A 13,232-nucleotide genomic window follows, 5' to 3' on the forward strand; every position below is an offset into this window, starting at 1 on the left:
CAGCCCTATGTATTAAAACTTTCATCTAATTTACATGATTCAACACAACTTATTCAAGAATTAAATAATATTTCACTACCCCCCACTTTTTCTTTCCTTACATTAGATGTGTGCTCCTTCTACTCCAACATTAGTACTGAATTGGGTATTGTGGCAATCCACCATTACTTTGATCAAGATCCTACATTATGTGATAGACAGTCTAATTTTTATTGGATTCTATATCATTTATTTTAGAACACAATGGGGGCTCGATTTGCCCCAAGTTATGCAAATGTATTCATGGGGCAATTCGAGTTCCTTTTCATGGCACAACTCCCGGATTTTATTAATTATGTTTGTTATATTTCGCCGTTTCATAGAGGATTTGTTTTTTATATGGAGGGGCAGAAAGACACAGGCAGAGGCTTTTGTCCACAACTTAAACCAAAATTTGTGGGGTATTAAATTTACCATGCATTTTTCTAATTTTCAAGTCAAATATTGACAAAGACCATTGTTAAAAGGGTCGATGTCAATAGTTTTTTACATTATAATAGTGCCCATTATCCTGCCTTGAGGGGGGGTCCCTTATGGACAATACCTGCGCATCCGGAAGAACTGCTCACTCGAGAATGATTTTGATGCGCAGGCGGTTGTCCTGAGGGACCGCCTTCTGGATAAAGGCTATCCCAAAATTATATTACAAAATGCATACAAGAGGGTTAAAAATCCAATCCAATTTTATAACAAATTATAACTATGAAGCAATTAACATCAAAAAAATATTAAGAAAAAATTGGTCTATTATTAAGAATGACCCCATCCTGAAGGACCTCGTTCCTGTTACCCCTAGCGTCACTTTTAGACGTTCTTAAAAATCTTCACAATTTGATTGCTTCTGGCAAATTAAAAATGGAACATATATCCCTAATTCACACGGGTCTTCTTGTACCCCGTGCGGAAAAAGCCGATGCCTGTGCTGTGAACTAATAAATGTGGAAACACATGATTTTGAGAGAGAGGGAAGAAATATAGGATTATATGTACTAATAACTGTGAGACAAATTACGCAGTATATCTGCTCTCATGCAGTTGCAATCTCCAATATGTCGGCTGCACTGTTCAGACAGTGCGGTCTCGGATGAGCAAGCATAGATGGAATATTAACCCCTTTAGGACCGGGGGTTTTTCCGTTTTTGCATTTTCGTTTTTTGCTCCTTGCCTTTAAAAAATCATAACTCTTTCAATTTTGCACCTAAAAATCAATATGATGGCTTATTTTTTGCGCCACCAATTCTACTTTGTAATGACGTCAGTCATTTTGCCCAAAAATCTACGGTGAAGCGGGGAAAAAAATCATTGTGCGACAAAATTGAAAAAAAACCTGCTGTTTTGTAACTTTTGAGGGCTTCAGTTCTACGTAGTACATTTTTCAGTAAAAATGACACCTGATATGTATTCTGTAGGTCCATACGATTAAAATGATACCCTACTTATATAGGTTTGATTTTGTCGGACTTCTGGAAAAAATCATAACTGCATGCAGGAAAATTAATACTGTCACGATTCGGCTTACAGGTAGTGGATCCTCTGTGTCAGCGAGGGATTGGCGTGGACCGTGCTAGTGGACCGGTTCTAAGAGGCTACTGGTGTTCACCAGAGCCCGCCGCAAAGCGGGATGGTCTTGCTGCGGCAGTAGCAACCAGGTTGTATCCACTAGCAACGGCTCAACCTCGCTGACTGCTGAGAAGGCGTGGGACAGAAGGACTAGGCAGAGGCAAGGTCAGACGTAGCAGAAGGTCGGGGCAGGCGGCAAGGTTCGTAGTCAAGATGGATAGCAGAAGTTCAGGTAACACAGGCTTTGGACACACTAAACGCTTTCACTGGCACAAGGCAACAAGATCCGGCAAGGGAGTGCAGGGGCAGTGAGCAGATATAGTCTGGGAGCAGATGGAAGCCAATTAAGCTAATTGGGCCAGGCACCAATCATTGGTGCACTGGCCCTTTAAGTCTCAGAGAGCTGGCGTGCGCGCGCCCTAGAGAGCGGAGCCGCGCGCGCCAGCACATGACAGCAGGGGACCGGGACGGGTAAGTGACCTGGGATGCGATTCGCGAGCGGGCGCGTCCCGCTGTGTGAATCGCATCCCCGACGGCCATGACAGTGCAGCGCTCCCGGTCAGCGGGACTGACCGGGGCGCTGCAGGGAGAGAGACGCCGTGAGCGCTCCGGGGAGGAGCGGGGACCCGGAGCGCTAGGCGTAACAGTACCCCCCCCTTAGGTCTCCCCTTTTCTTTGTCCGGTAACTGCCTCCCCTGGGATGAGGACACCGGGAAAGAATGGAGGGTTGCCTCAACGGCAGGCAGTACAGCAGGAGTGGGAATGGGGAGGGAGGGCAGAGGGCGAAGCCTGGCACGGGGCAGTGTGTCACCAGGACGGGGGCCATGAGGAGGCACTGAGGCTTGCCTGACGGGACTGGGAGGGGGGGAGAGGCACTTCCTATGGCAGGCAGAGTCCCAGTTCTTGATCTCCCCGGTGGTCCAATCAAGGGTGGGAGAATGAAGCCGGAGCCATGGCAGACCGAGGAGGACCTCAGAGGTACAGTTGGGAAGGACGAATAACTCAATCCTTTCGTGGTGGGGTCCAATACACATCAGGAGGGGTTCTGTGCGGTAACGCACGGTGCAATCCAATCTGACTCCGTTGACCGCGGAAATGTAGAGCGGCTTGACGAGACGGGTCACCGGGATGCGGAATTTATTCACAAAAGACTCCAAAATAAAATTCCCGGAGGCACCAGAGTCCAAACAGGCCACGGCTGAGACGGAGGAGTTGGCTGAAGGAGAAATCCGCACGGGCACCGTGAGACGTGGAGAAGCAGACTTTGAACCAAGAGACGCCACACCCACGTGAGCTGGGTGCGTGCGTGCGTTTCCCAGACGTGGAGGACGGATAGGGCAATCCACCAAGAAATGCTCGGTACTGGCACAGTACAGACAAAGATTTTCTTCCCTACGGCGATTCCTCTCTTCCTGGGTCAGGCGAGACCGATCCACTTGCATGGCCTCCTCGGCGGGAGGCCCAGGCGTAGACTGCAAAGGATGCTGTGGGAGAGGTGCCCAGAGATCTAAGTCTTTTTCCTGGCGGAGCTCCTGATGTCTCTCAGAAAAACGCATGTCAATGCGGGTGGCCAAATGGATAAGTTCTTGCAGGTTGGCAGGAATCTCTCGTGCGGCCAGCACATCCTTGATGCGACTGGATAGGCCTTTTTTAAAGGTCGCGCAGAGAGCCTCGTTATTCCATGATAATTCGGAAGCAAGAGTACGAAATTGGATGGCGTACTCGCCCACTGAAGAATTACCCTGGACCAGGTTCAGCAGGGCAGTCTCGGCAGAAGAAGCTCGGGCTGGCTCCTCGAAGACACTACGGACCTCAGCGAAGAAGGACTGGACTGTGGCTGTGGCAGGATCATTGCGGTCCCAGAGCGGTGTGGCCCAAGACAAGGCCTTTCCTGAAAGAAGGCTCACTACGAACGCCACCTTAGACCGTTCTGTAGGAAACAAGTCCGACAACATCTCCATATGCAGGGAACACTGAGACAAAAATCCACGGCAGAGTCTGGAGTCCCCATCAAATTTGTCCGGCAGGGACAAGCGGAGGCTAGGAGCGGCCACTCGCTGCGGAGGAGGTGCAGGAGCTGGCGGAGGAGATGGTTGCTGCTGTAGCAGAGGCAGAAGTTGCTGTAACGTGGCGGTCAACTGCGACAGCTGCTGTCCTTGTTGGGCAATTTGCTGCGATTGCTGAGCGACCACCGTGGTAAGGTCAGCGAGACTTGGCAGCGGCACCTCAGCGGGATCCATGGCCGGATCTACTGTCACGATTCGGCTTACAGGTAGTGGATCCTCTGTGTCAGCGAGGGATTGGCGTGGACCGTGCTAGTGGATCGGTTCTAAGAGGCTACTGGTGTTCACCAGAGCCCGCCGCAAAGCGGGATGGTCTTGCTGCGGCAGTAGCAACCAGGTCGTATCCACTAGCAACGGCTCAACCTCGCTGACTGCTGAGAAGGCGTGGGACAGAAGGACTAGGCAGAGGCAAGGTCAGACGTAGCAGAAGGTCGGGGCAGGCGGCAAGGTTCGTAGTCAGGATGGATAGCAGAAGTTCAGGTAACACAGGCTTTGGACACACTAAACGCTTTCACTGGCACAAGGCAACAAGATCCGGCAAGGGAGTGCAGGGGCAGTGAGCAGATATAGTCTGGGAGCAGATGGAAGCCAATTAAGCTAATTGGGCCAGGCACCAATCATTGGTGCACTGGCCCTTTAAGTCTCAGAGAGCTGGCGCGCGCGCGCCCTAGAGAGCGGAGCCGCGCGCGCCAGCACATGACAGCAGGGGCCGGGACGGGTAAGTGACCTGGGATGCGATTCGCGAGCGGGCGCGTCCCGCTGTGCGAATCGCATCCCCGACGGCCATGACAGTGCAGCGCTCCCGGTCAGCGGGACTGACCGGGGCGCTGCAGGGAGAGAGACGCCGTGAGCGCTCCGGGGAGGAGCGGGGACCCGGAGCGCTAGGCGTAACAAATACGTTTAAAATTGTCATTTCTGACCCCTATAACTTTTTTATTTTTCCGTGTATGGGGCGGTATGAGGGCTCATTTTTTGCGCCGTGATCTGAAGTTTTTAACGGTACCATTTTTGCATTGATAGGACTTATTGATCGATAAAAAGTGACCAAAAATGCACTATTTTGGACTTTGGAATTTTTTTGCGCGCACGCCATTGACCGAGCGGTTTAATTAATGATATATTCTTATAATTCGGACATTTCCGCACGCGGTGATACCATATATGTTTATTTTTATTTTTATTTACACTGTGTTTTTTTTTTTTTTATTGGAAAAGGGGGGTGATTCAAACTTTTAATAGGGGAGGAGTTAAATGATCTTTATTCACTTTTTTTTCCACTTTTTTTTTGCAGTGTTATAGGTCCCATAGGGACCTATAACACTGCACACACTGATCTCTTATACTGATCATTGTTATCCCATAGGGACCTATAACACTGCACACACTGATCTCCTATGCTGATCACTGGTTTCTCATAAGAAACCAGTGATCAACGATTCTGCCGCATGACTGCTCATGCCTGGATCTCAGGCACTGAGCAGTCATTCGGCGATCGGACAGCGAGGAGGCAGGAAGGGGCCCTCCCGCTGTCCTGTCAGCTGTTCGGGATGCCGCGATTAGCCGCGGCTATCCCGAACAGCCCGACTGAGCTAGCCGGCAACTTTCACTTTCACTTTGAGCCGCTTAAAGGGTTAATAGCGCGCGGCGCCGCGATTGGCGCTGGGCGCTATTAGAGGCGGGTCCCGGCTTCACTATGACGCCGGGCCCGCCGTGGTATGACGCGGGGTTACTGTGTAACCCCGCGTTATATCAGAAGAGCAGGACCAAGGACGTACCGGTACGTCCTTGGTCCTTAAGGGGTTAAGCACGGTTTTATGCTCCACAGCTTATCGAGACATTTCACCAATATACATCAGGGATCGATTGATTCCCTGCATCTAAAAATTATACAAAATATTCCAAAGGAGAAATCAAACAGATATCAGCAATTAATAAATAGAGAATCTGTCAGGATCCGGACTGGTATGCAGCGAGGACACTGGTGGTGGATCCTTTGTGTCAGTGGGGTGATGGCGTGGGCCGTACCAGGGGAACGGAGTCTAAGGGGTAACTGGTTTTCACCAGAGCCCGCCGCAAAGCGGGATGGACTTGCAGCGGCAGGTAACCCCCAGGTCGTTCCACCCGATAGCGACTCAACCCCAGCTGACAGCTGAGACAGGCGCGGTACAAGGGACAAGGCAAGAGCAAGGTCGGACGTAGCAGAAGGTCAGGGCAGGCAGCAAGAGTCGTAGTCAGGGGCAACAGCAGAAGGTCTGGAAACACAGGCTTGGGAACACACTAAACGCTTTCACAGGGCACAAGGCAACAAGATCCGGCGATGACTGGAAGGGGAAGTGGGTTTTTATAAGGAAGACACAGGTGCAGGTACTGATTGGGCCAGGTGCCAATCAATGGCGCACTGGCCCTTTAAATCTCAGAAAGCCGGCGCGCGCGTGCCCTAGGGAGCGGGTCCACGCACGCCGGGACTGTGCAGACAGAGGATGGGGCAGGTGAGGAGATTGGGATGCGACCCACGGGCGGGCAAGCGCGTCCCGCTACGCGGATCGCATCCCGCTACGCGGATCGCATCCTCGCCGGTGACACTAGTGCTGCACAGAGACGAACGCCGCGAGCGCTCCGGGGAGGAGCAGGGACCCGGAGCGCTCGGCGTAACAGAATCATTTTGGATTCATAAATTGGGTTCATTGGCCCCATCAGGGCTAAATGAAGTGGTGGAGAATATTACTATTGTTTTTTGCTCATATATTTTTTTTTTCATTTTATCCATCTATTATGTGATTTATATTTTTTTCATTCCTTTTTTATATATTTTTATCTATATATTTTTTTTTGATTATTTCCCGATATCATTACAAAAAGTATTGCATACATATTTATACATATTTCTTCTTGTAAACTTTTTTCTTAAAAAAAAAAAAAAAATTTTTTTTGATTGGAGTTTGTACATTGCTTATTTTTATGGGGGAGTGCCGCTATCTTACATTTTCTCCCCTTGTAATTTTTTGGAATTTTTGGTGAAAATGTATAAAAGTTTATGTGGTTTTTAATACATTCAGAATAATATAATTTTTATAGTGCAGTCTGCAATCTTATATTGTATATTAAGCTCTGTTCTGCTGGAAAAATAGTTTTTGTCATACAAATTTATAATTTTTTTATATGCATACTAATTTTGTCTGGTACTTGAAAGGTTAACTATGTGGCATATAACCCTAAGCTTACCTTGTTATGCCTGAGGAAGCTGCGCCTGAGCAGTGAAACGTGTTGCACCTTAAACATTAAAGGAATTTTATCTTGATGTACGCACCGTGATTGACTTCTCCCCGATCAGCGCCTCGAAAATTCCCGGTCTCTCCGAAGTTCCATGGTCTCCTTAATTTTCACGGGAAGGCTGCAGATTGGTCCAGAAATATTTTCTCATTCATAAAGTGCTGTCCATTGTTGTGTATGCCAGTACACAACCAGAGCGGGTAAGCGGCCATTGTGCCCCCTCTGTATAAATTCCATCCAGCACATGTGATTCTCCACAGGGAGCGCCTTTTTGTTGTTTTTATATTTCACCTCCAGGCTGTGTCATTCGGTCACTATATGGTCTCCTCATGCTGCCAACACCTCCACGCTATGTCATTCAGCCACTATATGGTCTCCTCATGCTGCCAACACCTCCACGCTATGTCATTCAGTCACTATATGGTCTCCTCATGCTGCCAACACCTCCACGCTATGTCATTCAGTCACTATATGTCTCCTCATGCTTCAGCTTCATGCATGCTGTGCCATTCAGCCACTATATGGTGTCCTCATGCTGCCAACACCTCCACGCTATGTCATTCAGTCACTATATGGTCTCCTCATGCTTCAACTTCATCCATACTGTGCCATTCAGCCACTATATGGTGTCCTCATGCTGCCAACACCTCCACGCTGTGTCATTCAGTCACTATATGGTGTCCTCATGCTGCCAACACCTCCACGCTATGTCATTCACTCACTATATGGTGTCCTCATGCTGCCAACATCTCCACGCTGTGCCATTCAGTCACTATATGGTCTCCTCATGCTGCTAACACCTCCATGCTATGTCATTCAGTCACTATATGGTCTCCTCATGCTTCAGCTTCATCCATGCTGTGCCATTCAGCCACTATATGGTGTCCTCATGCTGCCAACACCTCCACGCTATGTCATTCAGTCACTATATGGTCTCCTCATGCTTCAGCTTCATCCATGCTGTGCCATTCAGCCACTATATGGTGTCCTCATGCTGCCAACACCTCCACGCTGTGTCATTCAGTCACTATATGGTGTCCTCATGCTGCCAACACCTCCACGCTATGTCATTCAGTCACTATATGGTGTCCTCATGCTGCTAACACCTCCACGCTGTGTCATTCAGTCACTATATGGTGTCCTCATGCTGCCAACACCTCCACGCTATGTCATTCAGTCACTATATGGTGTCCTCATGCTGCTAACACCTCCACGCTGTGTCATTCAGCCACTATATGGTGTCCTCATGCTGCCAACACCTCCACGCTGTGTCATTCAGTCACTATATGGTGTCCTCATGCTGCCAACACCTCCACGCTATGTCATTCAGTCACTATATGGTGTCCTCATGCTGCTAACACCTCCATGCTATGTCATTCAGTCACTATATGGTGTCCTCATGCTGCCAACACCTCCACGCTGTGCCACTCAGCCAATATATGGTGTCCTCATGCTGCCAACACCTCCACGCTATGTCATTCAGTCACTATATGGTCTCCTCATGCTTCAGCTTCATCCATGCTGTGCCATTCAGCCACTATATGGTGTCCTCATGCTGCCAACACCTCCACGCTGTGTCATTCAGTCACTATATGGTGTCCTCATGCTGCCAACATCTCCACGCTGTGCCATTCAGTCACTATATGGTCTCCTCATGCTGCTAACACCTCCATGCTATGTCATTCAGTCACTATATGGTGTCCTCATGCTGCCAACACCTCCACGCTATGTCATTCAGTCACTATATGGTGTCCTCATGCTGCCAACACCTCCACGCTATGTCATTCAGTCACTATATGGTGTCCTCATGCTGCCAACACCTCCACGCTATGTCATTCAGTCACTATATGGTCTCCTCATGCTGCCAACACCTCCACACTGTGTCATTCAGCCACTATATGGTCTCCTCATGCTGCCAACACCTCCAGGCTGTGTCATTCAGTCACTATATGGTCTCCTCATGCTGCCAACACCTCCACACTGTGTCATTCAGCTACTATATGGTCTCCTCATGCTGCCAACACCTCCAGGCTGTGTCATTCAGTCACTATATGGTCTCCTGACACTGATGCCCCCTCCAGGCTTTGTCATTGTGCTCCTGTGCGGCAGTGATTCTAAAAGCGATGCCGGTAATCTGCATTTTATTCTGAATAACAGTATTATTTCACTACCCAAGCACACTCCATATGCGTTTTAGAACACAGCAAAGTGTTCTATACCCCTATTGAGGCTGTATGTAGGCTAGAAATATCATTTTTTAACCCCTTAAGGACCCTGGCTTTTTCAGTTTTTTCATTTTCAATTTTTCCTCCTCAACTTTAAAAAATCATAACTCTTTAAAATTTTCACCTAAAATTCTATATGATGGCTTATTTTTTGCGACACTAATTCTACTTTGTAATGACATTAGTAATTTTACCCAAAAATCGACGGTGAAACGGGAAAAAAAATCAATGTGCAACAAAATTGATGAAAAAACACTATTTTGTAAGTTTCGGGGGCTTCCGTTTTTACACAGTACATTTTTCGGGGAAAAATGACACCTTATCTTTATTCTGTACGTCCATACGGTTAAAGTGATACCCTACTTATACAGGTTTGATTTTGTATCACTTCAGAAAAAAAATCATGAATACATGCAGGAAAATGTATACGTTTAAAATTGTCATATTCTGACCCCTATAACTTTTTTATTTTTCTGTGTTCAGGGCGCTATGAGGGCTCATTTTTTTGCGCCGTGATCTGAAGTTTTTAGCGGTACCATTTTTGTTCTGATAAGACTTTTTGATCACTTTGTAATCAAAAATGCGCTATTTTGTACGTTGGAATTTTTTTCGCGCGTACGCCATTGAATGTGCAGGTTTAAAAAGCGGTATATTTTTATATATCGGACATTTCCGCACACGGCGATACCACATATGTTTATTTTTATTTTTATTTACACTGTTTTTTTTTATTCTTGGAAATGCCGGGTGATTCAAACTTTTATTGGGGGAAAGGATAATTGAAAGGGTTAATGATTTTTTTACACTTTTCTTATGCAATATTATAGCTCCTATAGGGGGGGCTATAACATTGCATGTACTGATCTTTACCACTGATTGATCCATCTCCATAGGAATGGATCAATCAGTGTTTTCGGCGATTGATTGCTCAAGCCTGGATCTCAGACCTGAAGCATTCATTCGGCGATCGGACAGCGCAGGAGAAGGTAAGAAGACCTCCTCCTGTGCTACAGCTGTTCGGGATGCCGCGATTATACCGCGGCGATCCCGAACAGCTCCCTGAGCTAGCAGGGCACTTTCACTTTCGTTTTTAGCCACGCGGCTCAGCTTTGAGCGCGCGGCTAAAGGGTTAATAGCGCGCGGCATCGTGATCGGTGCCGCGCGCCATTAGCGGCGGGTCCCGGCTTCACTATGATGCCGGGCCCCCTGCGATATGATGCGGGGTCACCGTGTGATATTGCAGGACCGGGACTCATGACGTATGCGTACGTCATGGGTCCTTAAGTGGTTAATATAGATTCGCCGCAAATAAATTCATATTGAACCGAAGAATCACATGACTTGTAAAGAGAAAAACCAGGGGGAGAAAAAAAAAACACCAAAGGGGGGGGGGGGGGGGGAAATGCCTATAATAATAATAATAATAATAATAATCCTACACATTGGGGGAGATGTATGAAAACCTGTGCAGAGGAAGTTGCCCATAGCAACCAATCAGATCGCTTCTTTCACTTTTCAGAGGCCTTTTTAGAAAGTGAAAGAAGCGATCGGATTGGTTGCTATGGGCAACCACTTTTTCTCTTCACAGGTTTTGATAAATCTCCCCCAGTGTTTTTGGCAAAAAGATGGCATCTTGGAAGAAAAGAAATGGGGGGGGGGCAGTTTTTGTGGTGTTTTTTCATAAATTGTGACTGTTACTAGGCTTAGGCTCGGATTAAACACAGTTTATATGTGGCATTTTTTTAAATCATACATTGCTTTATCTTTGCCCCCCCCCACCCCATGTCAGGGCATGCTGGGAGTTGTAGTTTTGAACAGGTGGACAGCCACAAGGGTTAACTGATGCAGTATGTCAATCTAGGGCCATGGTGTCTGATCTTGAACTGGCAGCAGGAGCCACGACCACGTTAAACCAATGGCTGCCGGGACGTCTGACGAGTGACATCGTTCGCTCCAGACCCTAACGTCAGGGACGTCACTTGTCAGATGTCCAGGCTGTTGGGGCCACAAAATGATGTTACAAATACTAGGCGTCTGGTTAGGAGAAACATATATATTGCACCCATAGGGAGTAACACCATTTTAATAAAAAATGCAAAAAATAAAAAATAAATCCCTTAGATAACAGTCATGCAGAATATATTAAAAAGCTTTTTTAGGTTTCAGCCAATCAGAGAGCAGCACTACTGAAATAGAACTCCCAGGAGGAGCAGCGTGTCACACATGTGATGTCATAACCATTGACCACCAGAGAGCAGCACTGAGCAGATATAACACGGCTCCTGCTCATTCTTCATCATTGAGGGGCCGGTGCTGGACACTGTAGGGACGCGGGAATGTGAAGTCAAAAACATGACTGTGACTGGTAAGTATCACATTGTTGTGTCCAAAAGGTCTTTAGTGCAGTTCCATGTGCATTTCTATAATAACCATGTAAATAATCTATCTTTTGTTTTTCTATCTTAGATGCACTTTTTCCAGCATGTGGAGTAGCATTTCCGGACTTAAAGCAAGAAGTTGGATGATGGCCTAGATTTCCGGACTTACAGCAAGACGTTGGATGAAGGCCTAGATTTCCGGACCTACAGCAAGAAGTTGGATGAAGGCACAGCCCCTCGAATCACGCACATACACTGACACATTGGCCCAAATTCTAGAGGTAACCTCCTTTAGTATGCCCAGAGGAAGGGCAGTACAGTAGCCATGGATTCCCTACAGGTTTCCTCCCCTCTGGAGGTTTTTCCTGTCCTGAGTTAGTTACTGTCCGCTCTTTGTGAGTGATGGAGGTTACAAAAAATCCCCTACACAAACATTTTTGTAAATAATAAATAAAGTTTCCCTTTTTTTTTAACTGTTTTTTGACTTGTTTGACTCATTTATTTTATTTCCGTGTATGAAAAATATTGTTAGCAAAATGTGGATGACGTGAGGTCATTTTTTCCTAAGTGTCAAAAGCTCCTCTCCTGCGCGATCTGCACAATGTGCTGCGGAGAGAGGCGGCTGATGCTGGTTGGTACAGTTGCTAAGGCAACCGTAGGACACCCAGCAAGTTCCGTGCACAAGCCTTTTTTCTGATGAACGGGATCTTGCTAGGTGTCATACAGTTGCAAAGGATCAACTTTTGGGTACGTCCGCTGGCACTTAACCCCTTAACGACGCAGGACATAAATTTTCATCTTGGTGACGTGGTACTTAATGCACCATGACGTACATTTACTTCCTATACATAACCGCGAGCATCGGAGCGATGCTTGGGTCATGCGCGGCAGGTCGGAGACCCGCCGGTAATGGCCGTCATCCACGATCGCACAGATGTCTGCCATTAACCCCTCAGATGCCGTGATCAATACAGATCGTTTTAATCGTTTATATTTGTTCCCCTTTGGTATATATTTAGCTGTATAGTTATTTAGAGTTGATTTAAAGATGTCCCATTTACCTTCTGTATTAGCATTTGAGAACACCTCCCCCCAGTCTATGTCCTGTAGTGCAGATCTCAGCCCAGGGAAATTTGCCTTTTTAAAGTTATATGTTTTTGCTTTCCCCGTCTGTCTTTGTTTTCTACATTTTAAGTCAAAAGTAACTATATTGTGGTCGCTATTACCAAGGTTTTCCCGCACAGTTACATTACCAACCAGCTCTGCGTTGTTGGAAATGATCAGATCCAACAAGGCATCACTTCTTGTTGGGTCCTCCACAAACTGGCCCAGAAAATTATCCTGCAATAAATTTAGGAATTTTCTCCCCTTTGTAGTTTTAGCCAACCCCCGGCCCCAATCTATATCTGGATAGTTATAATCTCCCATTATTACCACTGTACCTGCCCGGGCGGCCCTCTCTATTTGTTTATACAGCCGACCTTCTATCTCTTCAGTGATATTAGGGGGTCTGTAGATTACACCAAATATTATTTTTTCAGTATTTCCCTCCTGTAATTCTACCCACAGTGATTCCACATCCTCAGAATCATCACACACTATGGCATCGTTCACACTGACTTTCATACCACTTCTTACATACAGACAGACTCCACCACCTTTTCTGTTCATTCTATCCTTGGGAAACAATGTAAACC

At 46.9% G+C, this 13,232-nt stretch overlaps 1 long non-coding RNA gene and 1 pseudogene across 1 annotated transcript; one reads left to right on the plus strand and one right to left on the minus strand.

The window, feature by feature from the left end:
* Nucleotides 1–13,232, minus strand: part of LOC130297364 (zinc finger protein ZFP2-like) — a 322,941-nt pseudogene that overhangs the window by 291,975 nt on the left and 17,734 nt on the right.
* Nucleotides 10,731–11,995, plus strand: LOC130297366 (uncharacterized). Its single transcript, XR_008849496.1, has 3 exons — nucleotides 10,731–10,745; nucleotides 11,317–11,522; nucleotides 11,624–11,995. It is a non-coding gene; the product is annotated as an uncharacterized LOC130297366 (long non-coding RNA).

This window comes from Hyla sarda, chromosome 1 (assembly GCF_029499605.1).
Source record: "Hyla sarda isolate aHylSar1 chromosome 1, aHylSar1.hap1, whole genome shotgun sequence".
NCBI classification, from domain to species: Eukaryota; Metazoa; Chordata; class Amphibia; order Anura; family Hylidae; genus Hyla; species Hyla sarda.